Source organism: Callorhinus ursinus, unplaced genomic scaffold (assembly GCF_003265705.2).
Source record: "Callorhinus ursinus isolate GAN/ISIS: 27379988/994484 unplaced genomic scaffold, GSC_fseal_2.0 scaffold558, whole genome shotgun sequence".
Lineage (NCBI taxonomy): Eukaryota > Metazoa > Chordata > Mammalia > Carnivora > Otariidae > Callorhinus > Callorhinus ursinus.
In genome coordinates, this window is record NW_027397613.1 from 1 (window position 1) to 21,708 (window position 21,708).

The following is a 21,708-nucleotide window of genomic DNA, read 5'->3' on the forward strand; positions in this document are numbered from 1 at the left end:
CCACCCCCCACCCTGACGCAGCCCATCCCCCGCTCACCGATTCCTGTAGGTCTCAGCCCAGTTATTCCCGAAGAAGCGGCCCACAGGCTGTTTCCCGTCCTTGTCCTCAAACTTGTACTTGCCCGTCAGCAGGCCCCCTGCGGGGAGACTGCCATCAGAGCCAGGCCCACCCTGCCCCCAGAGGCTGTTCTGGACTGGTTGGGGGGGGGATGGAAGGAGGGATGGAAGACACGGCCCAGTCTATTTTCAAACCCCTTCCCGCTTCCCAGGGCCTGGGCCAGGCATCTACTGGGTCAGGAAGAGGCAGAGACGGGGCCAGGAATGGCCTCCCACCCCAGGGGGAGCCTGCCCCCCTGCCCCAGAGCAGCCCGTACCAGCCAAAGGGTTGTAGGCGTAGAACCTCAATCCGAAGTGCCTGAGGCAGGGGAAGAGCTCCGTTTCCACCTGCCGGGTGGTAGCGTTGTACATGCCCTGTGCGTAGAAGGTTGCTAGTGTCAAGGGAAGGAACCCCAGCCTGGTTTGTTTGTTTTTAATTTAAATTCAATTAACATATAACGTATCATTACTTTCAGAGGTAGAGGTCAGTGATTCATCAGTCTTATATAGCACCCAGTGGTCATTACATCACGAGCCCTCCTTCATGCCTGTCACCCATTTACCCCATTCCCCCACCCCTCCAGCAACTGTTTGTCTCCTGTGATTAAGAGTATCTTATGGTTTGTCTCCCTCTCTGATTGTCTTATTTTTTCCTCTCTTCCTCTATGATCCTCTGTTTGTTTCTTAAATTCCGCATGAGTGAGATCATATAATTCTTTCTCTGACTTATTTTGCTCAGCATAATACCCTCTAGTTCCATCCATGTTGTTGCAAACGGCAAGATTTCATTTTTTTGATGACTGAGTAGTATTCCATTGTGTGTGTGTGTGTATTACATCTTCTTTATTCATTCATTCATTCATCTGTTGATGGCCATCTGGGCTCTTCCTGTAGTTTGGCTATTATGGACATCGCTGCCATAAACACTAGGGTGCAGTTGCCCCTTCGGATTACTACATTGATTCTTTGAGGTAAATCCATAGTAGTGCAATTGCTGCATTGTAGGGTAGCTCCATTTTCAAATTTTTGAGGAACCTCCCTACTGTCTTCCAGAGTGAATGTGATGAGGGAACAGAAGGCAAGCTGAGGACAAAGCAGACGCTGACACCCCACAACACCCCCCACCCCAGATGGGATCTATGTGACATTCCTCATGCACTCCTGGTTGCCCTAAAGCTAAGGAAAGGAAAAACAAAGTTACCTTACAGAGATCACAATCGTGCAAGACCTGAGTCTCCCTCAGTTTACAAATGTCTTAGCAATCTACAAGAACAAAGCATTTCTATCAATAACCTAGCTTCCAGGAGGAAATGTAGATAAAATTAAATGTCCTTATAACCTGCAGCCCATTGACAGATACTTGAAGGGGGCAGAGTGTAATGTTCCTCCAGGAAGCTCCCAACTACCCTCCTGTTAATGCCTTGCTAGAGGGAAAAACGACCTTAACTTGACAATGGCAAGGACTCTGGCATCCTGAGTCCTCTTAACATATGAAAATCCTTTTGAAAACCTCCCTTTTCCTTACCTTCCCCAACCCCATAGTATACAGTCAGCCACCCCTCAACCACGGTGCAGCAGCTCCTTCTGCCCACAGGTCCTGTCCCCAATGCTTTCATAAACCACCATTTTGCACCGAAGATGTCTCAAGAATTCTTTCTTGGTCTTCAGCTCTGGACCTCACTCCACTGAACCTCACCTATGTTCCAAAACCTCATCGGATGCACCAGCTTGCATTCCCACCAACAGTGCAGGAGGGTTCCCCTTTCTCCACATCCCCGCCAACATCTGTCTGTTCCTGACTTAATATTAGCCATTCTGACTGGTGTGAGGTGGCATCTCATTGTGGTTTTGATTTGGATTTCTCTGGTGCTGAGTGATGTTGAGCACTTTTTCGTACGTCTGTTGGCCATTTGGCTGTCTTCTTTGGAGAAATGACTGTTCATGTCTTCTGCCCATTTCTTGATTGGATTAGTTGTTCTTTGGGTGTTGAGTGTGGTAAGTTCTTTATAGATTTTGCATACTAGCCCTTTATCTGATAAGTTATTTATAAATACCTTCTCCCATTCTGTCGGTTGTCTTTGGTTTGGTTGTCCTTTGGTTTTGTTGACTGTTTCCTTTGCTGTGCAAAAGCTTTTTATCTTGACAAAGTCCCAACGGTTCATTTTTGCCCTTGCTTCCCTTGCCTTTGAAGTCGTGTCTAGCAAGAAGGTGCTGTGGCCGAGGTCACAGGGTTTGCTGCCTATGTTCTCCTCCAGGACTTTGATGAATTCCTATCTCACATTTAGGTCTTTCATCCATTTTGAGTCTATTTTTGTGTATGATGTAAGGAAATGGTCCAGTTTCATTCTTCTGCATGTGGCTATCCCCACCTTTTTTTTTAAGATTTATTTGAGAGAAAAAGAGCACATGTGTGTGGGGAGGAGGGCATGGGGAGGGGCAGAGGGAGAGAGAAACTCAAGCGGACTTCACGCTGAGTATGGAGCTCAATGTGGGACTCAATTTCACAACCCCCAAATCAGACCTGAGTTGGAACCAAGAGTTGAACACTTTAACCGACTGTGCCACCCAGGTGCCCCACCCCCTCCCAGGCTTCTGTTAAAACTATCGGTCAAAAACCTGCCCAGGACTTCAGCAATGATATCCCAAATCACTAGTGGTAGCAGGGGATGGGGAGATGGTGCTGGGCCCAAGGTAGGGACACTGGACTGGCTATATCATTCCCCAGATATCTATTGTTGCCAAACACAAGCAAGTCCAGCCAGGTTTCTGCTTCTGCCTCCCACAGATGTTAAAGCCAAATTAAAAACAAAGAAAGAAGTGTCCATTGAGAGATGAATGGATAGAGAAGATGTGGTATACATACACAATGGGGGACTGCTCGGCCATATAAAAAAGGAGATCTTGCCTTATGTGATGACATGGAGGAATCTACAGAGTGTAAGTGAAATAAACCAAAGAAAGACAAACACTGTATGGTTTCATTTACATGTGGAACCCAAAAAACAAAAGAGCAGAAACAGACCCATATACAGAGAGAGCAAACTGCCAGTAGTCAGAAGGGAGGGGTTGGGGAACGGGCAAAAAGGGAGGACAAGGATCGGAGCTACAGGCTTCTGTTGCAACGAGCAGGGATGAAAGGTACAGCAGAGGGAATATAGTAGATGGTACTGTATGTAGCCGCTTGCAGGCCGACCGCTTGTAGTGAGCACAGCATCACACAGACTACTATGTTGCACACCTGAAACTAATATTGCGCGTCAAGTCTACTTCAATTAAAAAGATACACACACACACACAAAGAAGACAGACGATCACAATAGAGTTGGGCTGTGTAATCACCGCAGATGCTTACAAATACTCGCTGAGTGCATGAAAATGAAGTCAATACTGGAGGCTCCTCTGGGGCATCGGGAAAGGCTTGCAGGGAACAAGCCATCTAAGTGAGGCCTGAGCACTTCTGGGGGGGGGGGGGGGGGGGGAAGAACGGTCCAGGCTCACGCCCACAGGCAGCAAGCAGGAAGGAAGGGCCCGCGGAGCACGTGCCGGTAGGAAGGGGAGCCAGGGCCAGAGCGAGCAGGTACCTGCTGGCCAAGCTGACGAGCGTGCGCGTCCTCCCCACAACACAGGCTGTCAGCAGGGCGGCGGCTGCGATGGAGAGGAGGCAGTGGGAGGGGCCGAGAGAACCGGGGATCAGCCGGGCCCCCCCCGCAGCCCTGGCCCTCACCTGGTACACAGTGGGCAGGATCCAGCCGTTCCTCCTGCAGAGGGTGCAGATCTCGGCCACCTCCCAGGCGGCATAGTTGGAGAGGCCAAGCTCCACGAACTTGCCCTGCAGGGGAGAGGCCTCGGTCAGAACCCACCGCGGCCCAGGACACTGCAAAGGGGAGATGGGGGTGGGGACCCTGGGAGTGGGGTCTGTCCCCGGCTCTGCTCTGGGACGACCCTGGTGCCTCCACTCTCCTGGAGCTCGGGGGCCCGCCTCACCTCCTGGTGCAGCTGGTGGCAGGCACGCAGCGTCTCCTCCACGGGGGTGTCGTGGTCAGGTAGGTGCAGGTAGAAGAGGTCCACCCCGGGGGCACTGCAGCCGTTTCAGGGATGTCTCCAGCTGGGCCCGGACACCGTCAGGCTTCAGTGAATTCTCACCCCATGGATTGGCCTTGGTGGCGATTTTCGCTTTGGGGGAGGAGTGAAATGAGAGTTCAGGCCAGTTTACCAAACACTGGAGAGAGTCTAGAATAATGACTCAGAGAAAGACCTGGGTCCACAGTCCAGATCTGCCATTACCACCTCTGTGAGCTTGACCAAAGTTACTCAACCTCTCTGAGCCTCAATCCTCTCAACTATAAATTGAGAGCATCGATGGTACTATTTTGTGTGCTGGTCCCAGGGATTGATCAGAACTTGAATGGACGTGCTGTTCATTGTCATCACCGCCAATGTCATCAGTATGACGGGTTATTTACCAGGCCCTAAGGGCTGGTAGACCCAACAGGTGATCCCTGCCCTCGAGAACTCACTGTCTAAGGGGCTGCATTACCGTAAGCAAGGCAGGGATGTGCACCAGGTGCTGGGGGAGCCCAGGGCATAGAGGCGGGAGGCCCCTGTGAGCTCAGGGAAGGTTTTCTTTAGAATCTGAATCTTGGTCTCCAGGGGGAGGTCACAGGCTGCCAGTTGAGGAAAGGTGGGACGTTCATTCCAGAGAGTGAGGACAAGGGCAAAAACCCAGAGGAAAAGAACATGGCGTGAGGGGAGTCATGACTGCAATTCCAGGGATCCAGAGCACCAGGGTCAGGGGGTACACAAGGCAAGAGAAGGGCCACAGACCCGACGGAAAGGGCCTTGGGAGCACCCCGTGCAATCTGGCCCTCCCTGAACACTCGGCGCCTGGCAAGTCACCTGACTCCTTGAGACTTACGAGCAGGCTGGAGGACCGCTCACTTGGAATTGTTCCGTTCCTCCAGCTCTTCTTCATGTGCATTAAACTACGGATCTGAGGTTTAAGGACTTTGGCCCTGCTAGCTCTGACCAGGAGGGAAGCGAAGGAGGGCTTGGAGAAAAAAGACACTGAGAAATAAGACCTAGAGTGGTCAGAGAAGCAGCCAGGTGATCTAGAAAGGGCGAGCACTGAGACGCAGGCACATTGTCTTACTGCTCCAGATCGAGCGTGCTGTGGCTCACAGGAGAACCCAAGCAAGACTCTGGCAGAGGAGAGAGAAGAGCCCAAGGGAGAGACTGGTGCCTTGTGCTAACAACATTACTATTACTACTCCTAACCATAACAGTAACAGCCAACATTGCTGAACTCTAGGGACCTGCCAGGCACTGCTGAAGCTGTTCAAATGGCATTGGACTGGTGATGGACGGTCCTCTGCCCTTATGCAACCCTCCACTTAGCTCTGCCTGCTCCAACACCCCTGGCATTGCCAAATCTCATTGCCTTGGCACGCCCACTGCCCACACCCACAGCACTAACACCTGTCCTCCTGGCCAACTAATCGGTTCTTCAGTGTCTAATGCTCCCTCTTCTGAGCTTTCTTCAGTGGCCCCTCCAGAAGCCCTGCCTCTTCCAGGCTTCCCCAGCCTTCTCTAGAATCCGAGCTCCCTGGAGTGGGTTCGTTTCAATTTCCCTTCTAGGTCCTCAGAGACTAGCCCAGAAGGCAGTTAGACACCCTACCACCCGCACCCCCCCATCCCCGCCCACCGAGCACCCTGCGGCTCTGAGGCGCTGCCACTGAGCGTGACACCCGGAGCCCCACGGAGCAAAGTCTAGGGCCCAAGAGCAAGGAGGAAGCAGATCCCCCACAGGTTCCAAAGTCTGATCCGCGGCTGTGCCAGGGAACGCCAGGGCAGTACGGGCAGGGTTCCAGCAGATCAGGCCTGCACGGGGCACCTGCCGGGGTGCAGGAAAGGAGGTAGGGGCGGCACGGGGCCAGATCCCAAAGCTTTCAGGGCCCCCTAGAAGACCTAACCAAGTCGTTCCAGACTGGACCTGGGGTGTGACGTTGCTGGAGGGAAGGTCCTGGGAGACCTTCTCGGAAGAGAAAAGGAGAGGAAAGAAGGTCAGGACAAAGCACTGTCCGGCTGTCCGGGCAGACACGTGCACGGGGCCTGAGGAGCAGGGGGGTGGTCCAAAGCGCGGTCAGCGCCCGGGAGGGGCCGAAGCCGTCGGTCCTGACCGCGGCCGGGTCACGGCTGGGGCTGGCCGGGTGGGCGCCGCGCGGTGCACGGGGAGGGAGCGGTTACCTCTGCAGTCGCCGCCGCCCAGCCCGAGGCCCAGGCCGCCCAGGATGCTCTAGGACTGGCCGTCGCCGTACACGAAGGCCGTGTCCAGCTCCGTGGGGCCGCGCTCCAGGAAGGCGCGCACGGGCCGCGGCGCTGGCGGACGCGTCCACGCGGCGCCCCATCTCCACGGCGCCCAGCACGGTGGCGGGCCGAGCCGGGGTCCCGGAGGCGGCCCGCGGCGGCGACAACGGCCGGGACACAGCGGCGGCGGCAGAATCTGGTGGCCCAGGCGTCGCACTCTGCCGTGGGCGCGAGGCACTAACCAGCGCGAGCCATCGCCGCTTTAAGGAGGGACTTCGGACGGCGTTGGGGGCGGGGCAGTGTGCCCACCTCCCCCTTCCCTCCGCCGCCCCCCACCCCGGCCCTGCTGCACGCACGCGCCACGCGGGGCCTCGGGGACCGCGCACTTGCCTGGCAGGCGGGCCGGGGTCGGCCGCAGGCCGGGAGGGTGCGCTAGTGCGAGGCTTAACGAGCGAGCGCGAAGGCTGAGGGCTGCGACTCCAGGAGCCTCGCTGCCACGTCTCCCCACCTCCCTCGGCCTCGTTTTGAACCGTCCCGGGGTCCCGGGGTCGTTGCGGAGGGGGCTTTCCTACCTGCCAAAAGTCTTGAAATGAGGCCTTGGTTTGGGGGAGTTGGGGGGAGGCGCTCGGGCTGTCCCGCCGCCCTGCGGTCCCAGAGGCGATTCTCTGCTTCTGGGGTCAGAGACTTTCCAAAGGCTCCAGCCGGGGTCCGCGTGTTAAGACATGGTAACGTATGAAAACAAGGAACTGTCAGCCTCCAACTAGGTATACCCAAGCGAAAATACTTCAAACATGAAGGCAAAATAAGGACTTTGTTCAGACAAGCAGAGGTGTAGATCATTCATAGGAGCAAACTTTCACTCTACTAGAGGTATTTTTAGACGGAAGGAAATTTGAATTTACACACAAAAAAATGAAGTGCTAGACGAACCATTAGAGACGGTGAACTCTGAAAAACAAACTGAGGGTTCTAGAGGGGAGGGGGTGGGGGGATGGGTTAGCCTGGTGATGGGTATTAAAGAGGGCACATTCTGCGTGGAGCACTGGGTGTTATGCACAAACAATGAATCATGGAACACATCAAAAACTAATGATGTAATGTATGGTGATTAACATAACAATAAACAATTATTTAAAAAAATGAAGTACTGGGGGTGGTCAAGGTGGATAAATATAAAACGCTTTCATTTTTAACCTTTTTTTATTATTATTCATTCGAGACAGAGATAGAGCATGAGCAGGGGGAGAAGCAGACTCCCCGCTGAGCAGGGAGCCTGATGCGGGGCTCAATCCCAGGACCCTGGGATCATGACCTGAGCCGAAGGCAGACGCTTAACTGACTGAGCCACCCAGGCATCCCTTAACCATTGTTTTTAGTTTGTTTATTTATTTAATTAATCTCTACACCCAAGGTGGGGCTGAAGTCACAACTCAAGACATCCAGAGTTGGGTGCTCTTCCAACTGAGCCATCCAGGTGCTCCTCATCTTTGACCTTTTTAAAAAGATCATTGTAGGGCGCCTGGGTGGCTCAGTTGGTTGGGCGACTGCCTTCGGCTCAGGTCATGATCCTGGAGTCCCTGGATCGAGTCCCGCATCGGGCTCCCTGCTCGGCGGGGAGTCTGCTTCTCCCTCTGACCCTCCCCCCATCTCATGTGCTTTCTCTCTCATTCTCTCTGTCTCTCAAATAAATAAATAAAATCTTTAAAAAAAAAATAAATAAAAAATAAAAAATAAAAAAAAATAAAAAGATCATTGTAGGGGCGCCTGGGTGGCTCGGTTCGTTAAGTGGCTGCCTTTGGCTCAGGTCATGATCCCAGGGTCCTAGGATCGAGCACCCTGTGGGGCTTCCTGCTCAGTGGGGAGTCTGCTTCTCCCTCTGCCCTTAAGCCCTGCTTGTGCGCTCTCTCTCTCTAAATAAATAAAGTTAAAAAAAATAAAAAGAGGGCGCCTGGGTGGTTCCGTCGGTTAAGCGACTGCCTTTGGCTCAGGTCATGATCCTGGAGTCCCTGGATAGAGTCCCGCATCGGGCTGCCTGCTCGGCAGGGAGTCTGCTTCTCCCTCTGACCCTCCCCCCTCTCATGTGCTCTCTCTCTCTCAAATAAATAAATAAAATCTTTAAAAAAATAAAAAGATCATTGCGTTTTTATAAAGTTAAACATAAGCTTACCATGTGACTCAGCAAAAACCATGTTCACACAAAAACCTATACACCAGTGTTCTTTAGAGGCTTTATTTGTAATAGACAAAAATGAAAAACACCCGAAAGTTCCCTCAACGGCAAAATGGAGTTCTGAGGGGTGATGGAGCTCTTCGACATCTTGATTGTGGTGCTGATTACATGACTGTATACCTTTGTCAAAACTTTCAGAACTGGGGCGCCTGGGTGGCTCAGATGGTTAAGCGTCTGCCTTCGGCTCAGGTCATGATCCCAGGGTCCTAGGATCGAGCCCCGCATCGGGCTCTGTGCTCGGCAGGAAGCCTGCTTCTCCCTCTCCCATTCCCCCTCCTTGTGTTCCCTCTCTCCCTGTCTCTCTCTCTCTCTGTCAAATAAATAAATTAATTAAAAAAAAAAAAGAAAGTTGGAATGTCTATGGCTGAATGTCAAAGGAGATTGCAGAATACTATCAAAGACAAACAGGAACATTTCACAAGGACAAAGAAGTCAATTAATTAGGGGCGCCTGGGTGGCTCAGTTGGTTAAGCAACTGCCTTCGGCTCAGGTCATGATCCTGGAGTCCCGGGATCGAGTCCCACATCGGGCTCCCTGCTCAGCAGAGAGTCTGCTTCTCCCTCTGACCCTCTTCCCTCTCGTGCTCTCTCTATCTCATTCTCTCTCTCAAATAAATAAATAAAATCTTTAAAAAAAAAAAAAAAAGAAGTCAATTAATTAAAAGGACATAACAACGCTAAGTGTGTATGCACCTAATACCAGAGCATCATAGTACGTGAAAAGATATAACTAAAGAAGAAATAGACAAACATGCAGTTACAGTTGGAGATTTCAGCACTCCTCTCAGTAATTGTAATCAGTAACTAATCATAGTTGACAGAAACTCAGTAAAGATACAAAGACTTGAACAACACTATTAACTGACTTAACATAATAGAGTACCCCAAAACAGAACGTTTATTCAAGTGCACATTCACCAAGATATGCCATTTTGGGGTTCTTAAACAAGTCTTAATAAAAGGATTCAAGCATAAAATTGTATCTCTGACCATAATGAAAGTACACTAGAAATCAGTAACAGAATGATTTATTTCCAGTGGTGCCTGGGTGGCTCAGTTGTTAAGCATCTGCCTTCGGCTTGGGTCACGCTCCCAGGGTCCTGGGATCGAGCCCCGCGTCGGGCCCCCTGCTCAGCAGGGAGTCTGCTTCTCCCTCTGACCCTCTTCCCTCTCGTGCTCTCTATCTCTCATTCTCTCTCTCTCAAATAAATAAATAAATAAAATCTTAAAAAAAAAAAAGAATACTTCATCAGTGACAAACTATATGTTGGCTAATTGAATCTAAATTAAAAAAAGATTTTTTGTGTGTGTGCTGTGTACTTCCTGATGCATCACACCAGGAAGGCACAAATAGCATGGTTGACTCACTCCTCGTAATGCTGAGATCAAGCAGAGCATTCATGTGATGTCAGCCTGCTCCCTCCACATAAAGTTCTCCATCCGTCTTCTTATGGTTTCATCTACTAATGAATGATCTCTGCCTAAATCTATGAAGACAGAGTTTTTAAGTCTGAGATTATGTTGTGCACATTCTAAATACTGGTCTTAGGACTAGAAGCAACATGTATAACCTTTCTGAGTACTTTAAAATGAGAAGTAGGTTTTCACTACATTTTTAATCTTTTAGGTAATTTTAGATTCATATGGAGTTGTAAGAAATAATACAGAAAGATTCCTTGTACTCTTATACTCGTTTTCCCTAAGGAGTATCTTGCAAAGCCATAGTACAAAACCATAACCAGGATACTGACATTGACACAGTCAAAATATTGTAGTTGTTGGGCGGCATGTCCCACAAATGTTAACTTAGATCATGCTGGTTCATGCTTCCTCTGAGTTCTTCTATATCCTTGCTGAGTCTCTGGGTAGGAGGTCTATCAATTGTTGAGAGAAGAATATTGAAGTCTCTAATTGTAATGGCGGATTTATCTATTTCTACTTTCTGGTCTATCAGGTTGTTTTTTGTTTTTAAAGATTTTATTTATTTGTCAGAGAGAGAGAGAGAGAGAGAGCGCACAAACGGGGGGAGCAGCAGGCAGAGGGAGCGGCAGGCTCCCGCCGAGCAAGGAGCCTGATGGGGGACTCGATCCCAGCACCCTGGGACCATGACCTGAGCTGAAGGCAGACGCTTAACCAACTGAGCCACCCAGGTGTCTCTATCAGTTTTTTTAATAGATGTTTTTATTTATTTGAGAGAGTGGAGGGAGGGGCAGAAGGAAGAGAATCTTCAAGCAGGCTCCCCAATGAGCGATTTATCCTAATTACAAAGAATCACTGGTAAGCGGGAGAAAACTTGTCAAGAGTTAAGGGCATCCCCAAGTACGTTATCCAATCCAATCATAAAGAAAGTGGGGTCATCCATTATCTCCATAAGTCCATAGTTAACCCATTGGAGTGCAGTATGCTCTGGCTTTTAGGGAAGGATTTTGTCATCCCAACCACACAGAATTGGTCAAGGTGACAGTTGAGCTATACAGTTGTTGGGGGATTAATCCCATTTTTCAGCTGTTCAAATAATCATACGCCCATGAGGTCTTGTTTTTATCCCCACAGAATAACAAGCAAGAAGACTGTCTAATACACGAGCTATTGTGGCAATTTCTCTGAAGTTTATCTCAAGTAGTCTAGCTTAGGTAAACAACATTCGTTTAAAGACAATCAGAGGGACGCCTGGGTTGCTCAGTCGGTTAAGCGTCTGCCTTCGGCTCGGGTCATGATCCCAGGATCCTGGGATCGAGTCCCACATCGGGCTCCTTGCTCAGCAGGGAGTCCGCTTCTCTCTCTGCCTGCTGCTTCCCCTGCTATGCTTTCTCTCTCTCTCTCTGACAAATAAATAAACTAAAAAAAAATAAAAATAAAAAAATAAAATCAGAGCTAGAATTTAACACCCGCAAAGATGTGTTATTGAAACATAATTTCTCCCTATAATAACCCTCATTTTTAATCAGGACCTGTGGGAAGAAAGAGCTGCTGCCCCAGGGTTGTGAGGAGGAATTGATTCTATACTACGGTGTTGGGGGAGGTAAGGAAAAAGGGAGGTTTTCAAAAGAATTCTCATATGCTAAAGTGGACCTGCAAGATACTGGAGGTCTTGCCATTGTCAAGTTAAGGTTGTTTTTCCCTCTAGTAAAGCAATAACATTAAGACAGTTGGGAGCTTTGGGGCACCTGGATGGTTCTGTCAGCAAAGCGTCTGCCTTGGGCTCAGGTCATAATCCCAGTGTCCTGGGATGGAGCCCTGCATCGGCGGGCTCCCTGCTCGGCGGGGAGCCTGCTTCTCCCTCTCCCACTGCCCCTTCCCCTGCTTGTCCTCTCTCTCTCAAATAAATAAATAAAATCTTAAAAAAAAAAAAGACAGTTGGGAGCTTCCTGGAAGAATGTCCCACAAATCCCACCCAGGAGAGTCAGCTTGTGCTTTGTCCTCATCTAGCCTTCTGTTCCCTCATCAAAGTGATGAGGGTAGAGCCCCATGATGTGACTGGTGTCCTAATAAGAAGAGCAAGAGACTAGCGCTCTCTCTCCACCATGTGAGGGTAGACAGCCAAAAAGGCAGCAAAACACAAAGAGAGCTCTCACAGACACTGAATACTCTCGCCCCTTGATCTTGGACGTTTCAGCCTCCAAAAACTGTGAGAAATAAGTATTTGTTGTTGAAGCCACCCAGTCTATGGTATTTTGTTATAGCAGCCTGAACAGACTAAGACAACTGGCATGAGCATCTTGAAATAATTGCTCTTTTTTGAAGTTAGAATACTGTCTGGAGATTATGATTTAACTCGTGCAATGCAGAAGATCCAGTTCATTTTTTTTTTTAGATTGATTTATTTATGAGACAGGGAGAGGACATGAGTGGGAGGAGGGGCAGAAGGAGAGAATCTTCAAGTAGATTCCCCACTGAACATGGGCTCCATCTCAGGACTCATAAGATCATGACCCAAGCTGAAACCAAGAGTCAGGCACTTCACTGACTGAGCCACCCAGGCGCCCCCAGAAGGTCCATTTTCTTATCACTATGACACGTAACTTGATCTAGATTAAATAACTGTCCTTCTCAATTAAATCTGCTCATTTGTCATCCCAAGTTTCCTTATGCATGTCATAAGAGTCAAGCAGTAGTTGTTGATGTGCTGGTATCAATAATAGAAACACTTCACAAATAGAAAATACTGCCAGTTTTCTATCAGTGACAGACACTTCAGATAGAAAATCAGTGAATTCCAATAATCATTATACTTTTCTTCCATCTACTTCATGCAATCAAAGTAAAGCTCTTGGAAGTTCATCTTTTTATTTTATTTATTTGAGAGAGAAAGCGCACAAGCAGGGGGAGCAGCAGGAGTGGGAGAGGGAGAAGCAGGCTCCCCACTGAGCAGAGAGCCCGATGTGGGACTTGATTCCAGGGCCCTGGGATCATGACCTGAGCCGAAGGCAGAGGCCTAACTGACTGAGCCACCCAGGCACCTCTCTTGGAGGTTCATCTTGTCAAAGGTAAAACATCTGACACTCTTGTGAATGCTAATTAATTAATTAATTAATTAAGCAGGCTCCACGCCTAACGTGGGGCTTGAACTCACAACCCTGGGATCAAGATCTGAGCTGAGATCAAGAGTCAGACGTATATTTTTTTATTTTTATTATTTTTTAAAGATTGTATTTATTTATTTATTTGACAGAGAGAGAGAAAGCACAAGCAGGGGGAGAGTCAGGCAGAGGGAGAGGGAGAAGCAGGCTCTCTGCCAGGCGGGAAGCCCGATGCAGGGCTCAATCCTAGGACCCTGGGATCATGACCTGAGTCGAAGGCAGACAATTAACCGACTGAGCCACCCAGGTGTCCCAAGAGTCAGACGTTTAACCGACTGAGCTACCCAGATGCCCCAGGAAGGCCATTTTAAATTCAGTTACAAAGTTCAACATAAAAAGTAAAAAGTTTAATATCGAAGATGGAAATGTTTTTGTAATGAACACACACAAATTTCGATGCACCATGGTGTCATATTAAAAATAGTCCTGGGGCGCCTGGGTGGCTCAGTTGGTTAAGCATCTGCCTTGGCTCAGGTCATGATCCCAGGGTCCTGAGATCGAGCCCCGCATCGGGCTCCCCGCTCCGCGGGAAGCCTGCTTCTCCCTCTCCCGCTCCCCCTGCTTGTGTTCCCTCTCTCTCGCTGTGTCTCTCTCTCTGTCAATTAAATAAATAAATAAAACCTTAAAAAAAAAAAAGAAAAAATAGTCCTGTTAAATTAAAAATCTACGGAATAGAAATGCACTTTCTCAAAAGTAGTATGGCTCCTCGAATTCCCCTCTTCCTTATGGCTTCTAAAAGGTATTCAGAAGGCAAATTTGAGGCACTGATAATGTTCACCCCCACCTTTTTTTTTTAAAGATTTTATTTATTTATTTGAGAGCAAGAAAGAATGAGAGATAGAGAGCACGACGTGCTCTCTAGGGAAGAGGGTCAGAGGGAGAAGCAGACTCCCTGCCGAGCAGGGAGCCCGATGCGGGACTCGATCCCGGGACTCCAGGATCATGACCTGAGCCGAAGGCAGTCGCTTAACCAACTGAGCCACCCAGGCGCCCCAGCCCCACTTTTTTTTTTTTTTTTAAGATTTTACTTATTTATTTGACAGAGAGAGCGAGAGCACAAGCGGTGGCGGTGGGAGGGGGGCGGCAGGCAGAGGGAGAGGGAGAAGCAGGCTCCCTGCAGAGCAGGGAGCCCAATGCAGGATTCGATCCCAGGACCTGGGATCATGACCCGACCCAGGCGCCCTCACCCCCACTTTCGACACTGGTGATGCTAAGAAGCAGACCAGAATGGGAAGTAAGCAAGTATATCAGCACAGATGCCCTCCCTCGAGGCTCTAGCTTCAGTAGCCGCCTTTCTGCCACATTAATTCGAGTATACAAAATCTATCCCACGCCATTCTCCAGTCTTTTATACACCACGGGCCAGTTTCCTTAGTTTGAAGTTTAAGTATGTGCTGTTTTCCAGATCTCTCTCTCTTCCTCTGTCTTTTGAAAAAGCTCGTTAGGTATAAAATGGCTGAATTCAAGCAACCATGAAACATGTGTGAGATGCGTTACCCAAAAGTTCTAATAGATGGAACATGACCTAGAGAACACATCCCTAATGGGTTTACTTGGGACTGAAGGTCACCCGGCCAGTCAAAAGGCTCATCTTCTTTTTTTTTTTTTTTAAAGATTTTATTTATTTATTTGATAGAGACAGCGAGAGAGGGAACACAAGCAGGGGGAGTGGGAGAGGGAGAAGCAGGCTTCCCGCGGAGCAGGGAGCCCGATGTGGGACTCGATCCCAGGACCCTGGGACCATGACCCGAGCTGAAGGCAGACGCTTAACGACTGAGCCACCCAGGCACCCCAAAAGGCTCATCTTCTTGACGTGACCATTCAGGACCATTGCTCCCTGTGGCAGAGGTTGTCTTCCCCAAATGACCATCTGTTCCCTCATATTCTCTTCTACAACATAATGTTGACACTCACCCCATGGGGCAAGAGTGAGGCTGTGGATTTCCAAAGATGGGACATATAGGGCATGATGGCTTCTGCCTGGTTTTGGGGGGATGCTTGCCTTGGAAGCCAGCTCCCACGCTTTGAGGAAGCCCAGGCTACAGGGAGGGGGTCCCAGGTAAGTGTGCCGCTTGACCACAGCAGCTGGGATTCCTGCTCACGATCAGCATCAACCGCCAGACGTGTGGGAGCCCTGGCCTTCGGGTGATATAGCACCTCCGGCTTTAAGGTCCCTTCTCAAGACAGTGGGGAGAGATGAGCATTCCCCACTGAGACATAATTTGCACATCACACATACAAAGTGTCTAATTCAATGGTTTTTAGTGTATTTGGAGTTGTACAACCATCACAGTTCTAGAGCTTTCCATCACCCCCCACGAGAACCCTGATCTCATTAGCAGCCACTCTCCATTTCCTCCAACACCCCTTCTAGCCCTCAGCAACTGCTAATAGACTTTCTGTCTCTAGTCGATTTACCTGTTCCAGACATTTCATATAAACCAAATCATCCACTAGGAGGGCTTCTGTGACTGGCTTCTTCCACTTAGTGTGTTTTCAAAGTTCGTCCACATGGTAGATGTTTCTTTACTTTGTTCCTTTTTATTGCTTTTCCACCGTATGAATAGGCTACCTTTTATTTGTCCATTCATGAGCTGATGGACATTGGGCTGTTGCCACTTTCTGGGTATCGCTGTGATGTTTTCACTTCTCTTGGGTGTATACCTAAGGGATGGAATTGCTGGGTCATATGGTAACTCTAGGTCTTACGTTCTGAGGAACTGCCAGACTGTTTTCCAGAGTGCCTGCACCATTTTACATTCCCACCAGCAGTGTAGGAGATTCCAAATTCTCCACATCCTTGTCAACACTCGCTATTGTCTTTTACTTTAGCCATCCTGCTGGGTGTAAAGTGGCTTCACTGTGGTTTTGATTTACTTTCTCTAATGGGTAACGATGTTGAACAGCTTTTCATGTTTATTGGCCCTGTGTATATCTACTTCAGAAAAAGGTCTATTCCGGTACTTTGCCTGTTTCTTAGATTGGGTTTTCTATCTTTTATCATTGAGTTGTAAGAGTAGTAGATACAAGTTCCTTATGAGATATGTGATTTGCAAATATTTCTTCCCATTCTGTAGGTTGTTTTTTCACTTTTTTTTTTAAGATTTTATTTATTTTTTTTTTTTTTTAAGATTTTATTTATTTATTTGAGAGAGAGAGAATGAGAGATAGAGAGCAAGAGAGGGAAGTGGGTCAGAGGGAGAAGCGGGCTCCCTGATGCGGGACTCGATCCCGGGACTCCAGGATCATGACCTGAGCCGAAGGCAGTCGCTTAACCAACTGAGCCACCCAGGCGCCCAAGATTTTATTTATTTCTGAGAGAGAGAGAGCACAAGCAGGGGGAGTGGCAGGCAGAGGAAGCAGGTTCCCCAATGAGCAAGGAGCCCAATGTGGGACTCAATCCCAGGACCCTAGGATCAGGACCTGGGCCGAAGGCTGATGCTTAACTGACTGAGCCACCCAGGAGTCCCAGCCTTTTCACTTTCTTTCTTTAAGATTTTATTTATTTATTTGAGAGAGAGAGAGAGAGAGAGAGAACAAGTAGGCAGAGTGGCAGGCAGAAGCAGACTCTCCACTGAGCAGGGAGCCCGATGCCAGACTCGATCCCAGGACCCTGGGATAATGACCCGAGCTGAAGGCAGACACTCAACCGAGCCACCCAGGCGCCCACCTTTTCACTTTCTTGATGGTATCCTTTAAAACACACACATTTAAAATTTTGATAATGTCTAATTCTTTTTCTCTTCTGTTGCTGGTGCTTTTGGTGTCATCTAAGAGACCATTGCCTAACCCAAGAACGTGAAGATTTACTCCTGTATTTTAAGAGGTTTATAATTGTAGCTTTTACATTTAGGTCTACAATCCTAGAGTTCATTTTGTGTGAGTGTGGATGGTGTGAGGGAGGGGATCAACTTCATTCTTTTGCATGTGGATATCCAGCTGTCCGAGCTTCAGTTGAAAACTATTGTTTTCCTATTGAATTGTCTTTACACACTTCTCTGAAATCAATTGAAAGTACATATAAAGGTTTATTTCTGGACTCTCGGTTCTATTTCATTGATCTGTATGTCTGCCCTTACCCCACTACCACACTCTATTACTATAGCTTCTGGTAAATTTCAAAATCAAGAATCAGAGATCGTAGTCTTCTTATTCAAGATTATAGCTATTCTGGGGCGCCCGGGTGGCTCAGTTGGTTAAGCGACTGCCTTCGGCTCAGGTCATGATCCTGGAGTCCCGGGATCGAGTCCCGCATCGGGCTCCCCGCTCAGTGGGGAGTCTGCTTCTCCCTCTGACCCTCTTCCCTCTCGTGCTCTCTATCTCTCATTCTCTCTCTCTCAAATAAATAAAATTAAAAAAAAAAAAGATTATAGCTATTCTGTGTCCCTTGAACTTCTATATGAATTTTAGGATTTGTTTATGAATTTGTTAAAAAAAAGATAAAACAAAAAACCGGTTAGACTTTTGATAGGGATTGCTTTGAATCTTTATAATTTGGGGGACTTTGTCATTTTAAGCAACTCAATTTTAGGATAGCTAATTGTACGATGGTAACTGATACACCATCCCGTTCAGGGGAAGAATGCATTTTATTGTGGATGAAGACAAGAGAGGGTGACTGTTTCTGTAGGGAATACAATTTTGTCTGCAAGGTGTCTCCCTCTAGATGGTAAACGGGACATTTCTTAGAACAAAGAGTGTTTCTTTTTTTTTAAAGATTTTATTTTTTTAATTTATTTATTCATGAGAGACAGAGGAGGAGAGAGAGAGAGAAGCAGAGGGAGAAGCAGGCTCCCAAGGAGCAGGGAGCCCGATGCAGGACTCGATCCCAGGACCCTGGGATCATGACCTGAGCCGAAGGCAGACGCCCAACCATCTGAGCCACCCAGGCGCCCACAAAGAGTGTTTCTGATTGGTGGTTTGGTCTGGCATTTCCACGCTGAGCCCCCTTCCTCACTTCAAGATAAGCAAGCTCCAAGTGCTGACTTCTGCTGCTTGACCCATACCCCAGCTCCCTGGCCAGGGCTAGACTGATTTTTCTGCACTGGGAATGGTCAAGAAGCAACCCTCAGACCTGGGATTTTTCTTCCCCAGCGTTGGGTGCCCCCTGCTTGGAGTGGGGGTTTGTCAAGGGAAATGAGGACCATGGCTGCCCAGGCCACCCTTCCAGCTCCAACAGCAGGAGACCCAGGGCAAGGCTGAGAGTCCTACAGATGACAAGGAGACAGGAGGCTTTCACCAGGACAAGAGTAAAGCCACTGCTGACATTGAGTCTGTTAAAAATGTCATGCAGCATCTCAGGAGGTGCCCAGGAACATTGTTCTTCTTCTCAGCGGGGATGCTATTGGGAGCTTTTGGCCCCAAGGATTCTATTTCTAGATGCCTCTATTTCCTGAGGTGATTCTGAATAAGAGAAAGTATACTTCAGGGTGTGTGGCCTGCTTTTCTTCTCCTGTGCACAGCTGAGTGAGGGCCACCTCAGCCCTGCTGTTGAGAGCTCAGGCTGGATTCAGGACAGAAGGCAGGAGAGAGCCTCCTGAGGGCAGTGTGTGCTCTACCTCTACCCTCTGGAGACTCCAGCTCGTGCTTCTGCCCTGTTGGCAGTAAGCTCCCGGGCAGGATAAAAACAGGCCGCAGACAGTAAAGGAGACAGGTTCGTGGGGTTTACTGAGGGCCCAGGCGACAGCCCGGTCAAGTGCCGGCTTTATTCCGACAGGAACGTCCCAAGTGGACCACAGCCCCAGGCTTTACACGCCACAAAGGCATCTGGGAGCCAGGAGGGAATCTAGAAAAATATTGCATTGAGCCAGACAATCAAAAAAGACCATGTTAAATCAACTTAAGGCAGCCTGGTCAGGATGAGAGAACAGAAGAGGTGGCGGAAAAGAGAGAAACCTTTGGCAGCTGGAGTCAGGACTGGCCCTAGCGGAAGTAGTTGGGACATTCGTGGGCGACCAGGTGCCAGGCCTGATCGAAGGCCTGCACCACGGCCGGCTCCAGGGGCCCTTCCTCGGTTGCCGCCAAGTTCTGTGTCAGCTGCTCCACGCTGGACATGCCCAGGATGACCGCGTCCCTGTGGGCACCCTGCAAGGGGTGACAGCCAGATGTGAACACATTATGCACCGTGGTGGCTCCAGGCGCACACCCTCCCTCCCCGCCCTGCCTCTGCCGAGACCCGGGCTCTGATGTTTATTTATGCCGAATATAGTTCCCTAAGGAACTTGAGATGCCTTCAGTGATTTTAACGACGTGACTCCAAACCCTGTCTTCTTTCCCTCTGCTCGTCCTCAGACACAGCTGTGCTCAGAGCCCAGCTCGGCCACTCAGCTGGGTGCGCTTGGCTTAGTTCCTCCTCCCCTTGGTGACTCAATCTTCTCTGTCTTCAGCGTGGTGACGGGAATGAGAAACTATGTCAGGCAGTGCGCCCCCGGTTTTTGAGAAACTACTCTATGTCCGTCAAACCCTGGGCAACTGTGTCAGGCTGATGCAGGAGACACGTTTTAGCGAGGGAGACCGGGGACGCCGAAGAGCGAGGGGGGCCCCCAACTCCCACCGAGGAGCGAGTGAGGCTGAGGAGTTTTGAGAAATTTTCTACCCCGCCCACAGCTGTGTGGACCCAGCTCCTCACCCGTAACACTGGGGGAATGGCACTTCATGGGGCCGGAAGACAGACTAAATGCACGTATGCGAAGCCCTCATCCGGGGCCTGGTGCTCAGACAGCTACTAAGAACAATGGAACGACTGCTTGACTGCTCCGCAGCTCTCACCAGGAGAAACTTCAGAGGGGAAAACTGCTTAGGTGTTAGTGCCTGGCTGGCTGAGTCGTGGGGCACACGACTCCTGGTTTCGGGGTTGTGAATTAGAGCCCTACACTGGGTGTGGACATTACTTAAAAATAAAATCTTTTTCTTTTTTTTTTTTTTAAACATAGGCTCCATGCCCAACCTGGGGCTTGACCTCACAACCCTGAGATCAAGAGTCACAAGCTGGGACCCCTGGGTGGCTTAGTTGGTAAAGCCTCTGCCTTCGGCTCAGGTCATGGTCCCAGGGTCCCGGGATAGAGCCCCGCATCGGGCTCCTTGCTCAGCATCTTCCTGTTCCCCTCCTCCTGTTAGTGATCTCTCTCTCACTCTGACAAATAAATAAATAAATAAAATCTTTCTATATGCTCCACTAACTGAACCAGCCAGGCACCCCCAAGTAAAATCTTTGGAGGCAAAAAACCCCCAGGAAAACATGACTTAGAAATGACCTAAAGATAATTCTGGCTCTGTTACAAGGGCAGCAGTGGCCGCCCCCCCCCCCCCCGGGACAGCCGGCTCACCTGCAGCTGGGAGTGGTGGTACATCCAGCGGAGGGCGGCCGAGGTCATGCTGGGGACGCTGCCGCCATACACAGCCTGCAGGGCCTTCTCCACCAGGGCAATGGCCTCGAAGTAGTGTTCCTTCCAGAAGCTGGGCAGGTGAACGGGGTGGCACAAGGGTCAATAACTGGGGGGGGGTCACATCAGGGCTACATCCACAAAGCCAAGCAAGGCAGCTGTGTCCACCCAACTCGGCAGGGAGGAGCGCTGAGCGTTCTTCCAGCAGTGGGCCAGCTTGATTGGGCAGCAGAACCACCGGGCACAGGAGGCAGCCAGAGGGGCCTCAACGAACACCTCAAAGACATCTTTAACCTCTTCATGAGTTCTTTTTTTTTTTTTTTTATTTGTTTGAGAGAGAGAGAGGGAATGAGAGATAGAAAGCACGAGAGGGAAGAGGGTCAGAGGGAGAAGCAGACTCCCTGCTAAGCAGCAAGCCCGATGTGGGACTCGATCCCGGGACTCCAGGATCATGACCTGAGCCGAAGGCAGTCGCTTAACCGAGCCACCCAGGCGCCCCTCTTCATGAGTTCTTAAGACCTCATAACGCCTGCCCACTTTACCCAGTGAAGCAAAGGTAACAAGATGGGGGCGGGGGGCAGGACTCGGCCCCAGGCCTCCTGAGCGTGGATCCAGGGCTTGCTCTTTTTTTTTTTTTTTTTAAGATTTTATTTATTTATTTGAGAAAGAGAGAGAACGAGAGATAGAAAGCACAAGAGGGAAGAGGGTCAGAGGGAGAAGCAGACTCCCTGCTGAGCAGGAAGTCCGATGTGGGACTCAATCCCAGGACTCCAGGATCATGACCTGAGCCGAAGGCAGTCGCCTAACCAACTGAGCCACCCAGCGCCCAGGGCTTGCTCTTTCTTTCCTGGCAAGTGGTAAGCCCTTCTCAGGGAAGTGCCAGGCCTTGGAAGACCCAGTATAAAACCCAGGGGTCACCATTTGCTCACAGAGCTCCCAAGAAAGCAAGAAATGCAGCAGAATTTGGTCATTTCTGCAGGAATCAAGACATGGGTCCAGGCAGCAGGGAAGACCTGGAACCCCCAGGAAAGCTGCCTAGAATTTCTCCACGTCCGATAAAGGGGACCCTGCCCACCCCCCACCCTGACGCAGCCCATCCCCCGCTCACCGATTCCTGT

The 21,708-nt window shown here is 49.6% G+C and overlaps 1 long non-coding RNA gene and 1 pseudogene across 1 annotated transcript; both read right to left on the reverse strand.

Moving 5' to 3' along the window:
- Window positions 1–33: 33 nt before the first annotated feature.
- LOC112818929 (aflatoxin B1 aldehyde reductase member 2-like) lies at window positions 34–8,588 on the reverse strand (annotated as a pseudogene).
- Window positions 8,589–18,871: 10,283 nt separating this feature from the next.
- LOC112818930 (uncharacterized) lies at window positions 18,872–20,664 on the reverse strand. The gene is made up of 2 exons (XR_003206715.2): window positions 20,534–20,664; window positions 18,872–19,292 (listed from the first exon to the last, which is right to left on the reverse strand). It is a non-coding gene; the product is annotated as an uncharacterized lncRNA (long non-coding RNA).
- Window positions 20,665–21,708: the final 1,044 nt, after the last annotated feature.